Raw genomic sequence first — 4,601 nt, 5'->3', positions numbered from 1 at the left:
ACACACACACACACACACACATGGGTGCACATAGATATACGTTCTTTTATATATAATGCCGACTTGTTTAGCAAGTGTAAGATAGGTTGAATTGAGAGCTTCCTTACACAATCATAATTGCGCTGGGTTGACCATGTTATCAGAATGACGAAAGAATACCCAAAGTCCTCATGTACAGCCAACTTGAGAGTGGGCACACGAATGTTGATCAATCATGGCTCAGATATAAAGACAAGCTGAAGATCGCTCGCAATACCATTGAGCGAACAGCCTGGGAACGAACAAAATGGAGATTGTTGTGTCAAAATGGTATTAAAAACTTTGTTGCAGCCAGCATTAACAGGCTTCGGGGTGCAAGGCAAAGGAGAAAAGCTGCTGCAGATATACCCCTTGCATTGACCTGTGATCCTCATACTTGCAACATCTGTGGCCTTTTTTGCAAATCGTTTGCGAGACTTAAATGTCACATTCGACATAAGCATTATGACTGACAACGAAAGAGTGCGTTGCCGGAGCTTCATACGTCGAAACCGACGCGGGAGTCCATCATATATATATACTTACATTTATACACATACACGCTCATATATTGTAAAAGACTCTTATCCAAAAGGCCGTGCAATAGTATTGATTCCGGACATACGTAGTTACGAAGCGAACTTCTTAACCAAACAGGCATGTTCGTGGCCTAACTTAATCCTGTGTCAATCTTGATCCAGCTATGATAGGACCATTAGACTTTAGATTTATCATATACAATACGCTTTAACATTTTATAAACGGTAAATATTTGGTTTGTGGTAGATTTTATTGCTATCTATATAGTTGGAATTACCAAGTAGAGGATCCCTTCTTTTACCTTCACTGCATAAGTCTCTCATCTCTTTGCTGACAAATACCAGTTATATAGTGAGGTTGATCCAGTTCACTCAATCCATCTCCTCTAAAATTTATCGTCTGATTCACTGCTAACATGGGAAAGTCACTACCATTCTTACTGACATCGTCCGACCTTCAATATTACTCCCTGATTAGTATAGGGACAGAAGATCATCTCCGAATCATACAGACTAATAGGGTTGGTTTTTCCGGTTTCCCTTAGACAGGACGCCGGTCCGTCGCAAGATCACTCATTTTTGTCAACTGAGTGGACTGGATCAATGTGAAATGAAGTGTTTTGCTCAAAAACACAGCTCACCAACCGGTCTATGAATCGAAGCCGCAATCATACGATATGAGTCCGACACCCTAATCACTAAACTCTGCGCCTCCAACTGACATTGTTGGGTCAACAAAAATTGTGCCTGTGAGTTGATTCGTATGTGCACCGTTTCCAATAATATCTTGTTAGTTCCTTCTAGGAGGTCTATTAACTTCAGTTAGGTCGTATATATTTGGGGTTTAAAAAAGAACGGCATATCTCTTTTCCCACCCACATCGGAATAAGAGAGAATTTGACTTCGTGAATGAGAGCTTTCAACAACATCAACCAAGTGAAGTTAAGTTTTAAAATAAGGGAAGCTCACGGGAAAATAGAAATTGTATTATATTAGTTGTATGGGTGTATATATGTCTGAGGATCACCGCCTATTTATATAGAACTGGGTTATCATTGATACAAATAGCTTAAATATCACTTTTGTTCGCAACATCTATCATGACCTACCGGAAGTCGGTATGGGGCATTGACGCCATTTTACCAACCTCTGTTTTCTTAATCGCGATAAATAATAGACTCTTGTCATACGGAGTGAATGACAAGGCAACCTCTGATGAAACTAGGCTGTAAATTAAAGCTGATTCAGCTTAAGCGTGTTTGTACATAAACGAATAAATATTTACACTTCTAATTATTATTTTTTTATTCATTTATCTTACGCACATACACTCGGGTGATTAAGACAGTTGAGAAATTTTACTTATGATATTCCTTTTTTATACATTCGTCATTCAAAATATGTTTTTATCAATGTTAAAAAGTCAGCCTTAATTAAGATAACCTATGATCAAATACAACCATGAACATCCCGTCTTCTTTTGTATATTCTGAACTACATATTTAATGTAGTCTAAAGTTTCGACTATCCCCCTCCCCCAAATGTTCGGGCCTTGTACCGATAGTAGAAAGGATAATTATTATTATCATTATGATTATTATCATCATTATTATTATTATTATTATTATTATTATTATTATTATTATTACTACTACTACTACTACTACTACTACTACTACTACTACTACTACTACTACTACTACTACTACTACTACTACTACTACATGCAAGGTCGTGTTTGTTTGTTTGTTTGTTTGTCCATGGACAAGATATATCAAGAACCGTTGGATAGGTTCTGATGAAACTTTCAGAGATGTTTTGGCCTGGTGACTGGCACGAACTGGTTAGATTTGGGGATCGATCCGGTACCGGATAAGGTTTCTAGATTATTTGTTAAATTTACTTTACTTTACATGATTGTGATCTTACGTTGACTTTCAAGTGTTTCTCAATTATCTCCCTTTGGGCTGTTTCCAAAGTTTTATTTTCGTTTTTATTACTGATATTGTTTTCACTGCCCCACATCTTGAATACGTCAATTTCTAGGTGTTTATACTTTGACAATTGTTCTACTTCTTTATGAACAATACTTTGGTCAGAAGGGACTGTAATGTCTATCAGTAAGTAGGTATTTTTTCCCATTATTATTATTATTATTATTATTATTATTATTATTATTATTATTATTATTATTATTATTATTATCATTATTATAATTTTTATTATTATTATGTGAGAGAGCAGTGCATGCCATCAAAGTGACACTGGGGTAAAATATACGAAGTCCGATATACCCATCATGACTACCCGTCTGATAAGGGTACACTAGGAACATGCATCACAACCATATGTACGCGACATAGTGGTCTCATATCAAGATAAACAGCGCATGATCTCGAAGGAAGGGTCCAGTAAGAATTTTCTTCAGGTCGAGTAGCTCATCCCGCTCAAAAGGTCCCTGAATAAGGTTTGTTTAAGGATGTTGAGCAAAACACCCATGTTTCCAAAGGTGAAGTGTTCAAACCTCAAAGAATTCCTCTCAACACATGGCTATGATGCTACCCCACTACTTCTGCTCATGATCAGAGATGCACATATCGTCAGCCACCAAGGGACATGCTCAACTGGTTAAGGTTAAACAACTGACAAGCAAATCTTTGGTATTAAGCAGAATATTTATTGTTGATGTTTTATTATTATTATTATTATTATTATTATTATTATTATTATTATTATTGAGTGACAGAGTAGCGCATGCTATCAAAGTGACACTGGGGTAAAATATACGAAGTTCAATATACCCATCATGACTACCCGTCTGATAAGGGTACACTAGGCACATGCATTACAACCATATGTGCACAACATGGTGATCTCATATCAAGATGACCTTGCAGATGCAACCCAGTTACAATTTTCTTCAGGTCGAGTAGCCTATCCCATTCAAGGTTTGTTTAAGTATGATAAACGAAACACCCATGTTTCCAGAAGTGAATTATTCAAACCTCAATGAATTGCTCTCGACACATGGCTATGATGCTCCCCCACTACTTCTGCTCGTGATCAGAGATGTACATATTGTCAGCCATCAAAGGACATGCTCAACTGGTTAAGGTCAAACAACTGACAAGCAAATCTGTGGTATTGAGCAGAATATTTGCTGTAGCCCATGTTTTACACCAAGATAAAACATGTATGTGATAACACTTCCAATCAGTTAAGATCAGAAGCTATGAGAGCCAGCGCTTGGTACTGCATCAGGGTATAGCCAGTGCTTTGTATTACATCAGGGCATTTATTATTATTATTATTATTATTATTATTATTATTATTATTATTATTATTACAATTATTATTATTATTATTATTATTATTATTATTATTATTATTATTATTATTATTATTATTATTATTACTATAAATAAGTACCAATTGAACACTGGATCCGATGTAATCGATTTACCTTCTCCTCAGAAATTGCTGGCCTTGTACCAAAACTTGAAACCATTATTATATAGATCGGTACAAAGAAACAAAGAACTGCAGAAACTGCCAGAGCGATTGAAAGTATCTTGTATTTCTTTATGCTGTGAACTTAAATCTAGACGGAAATAACTTCCCCTTTTATCGATCCGCGGTCGATAAAATGAGTGCCAGTCTGAGCCAATAGCAACATCAATTTTCCTTTGTCTTGACAGCAGCTGGTCCCTCGTAGATGTAGCATATTATGGAATAAAATTGTGTATGTATTCATACATACATACATACATGTACACACACACACACACACACATATATATATATGCACACATACACACACACACATACACACCCACATATATATATATATATGTGTGTGTGTGTGTGTGTGTGTGTGTGTGTGTGTGTGTGTGTATACATATACACATATATATAAACGTACCAACGTACATATTTAGTTGCCATTTGTCTGCATATGTACTTATTGTTTTATGCATGAGTGCGTGTGTGTATGCTTGTGTGATTGTGTACGTGCGTGCGTGTATATATATATGTATATATACA

This window comes from Octopus bimaculoides, chromosome 6 (assembly GCF_001194135.2).
Source record: "Octopus bimaculoides isolate UCB-OBI-ISO-001 chromosome 6, ASM119413v2, whole genome shotgun sequence".
NCBI lineage: Eukaryota > Metazoa > Mollusca > Cephalopoda > Octopoda > Octopodidae > Octopus > Octopus bimaculoides.
The sequence above is the reverse complement of the archived record's forward strand: the minus strand, read 5'-3'. Positions refer to the sequence as shown.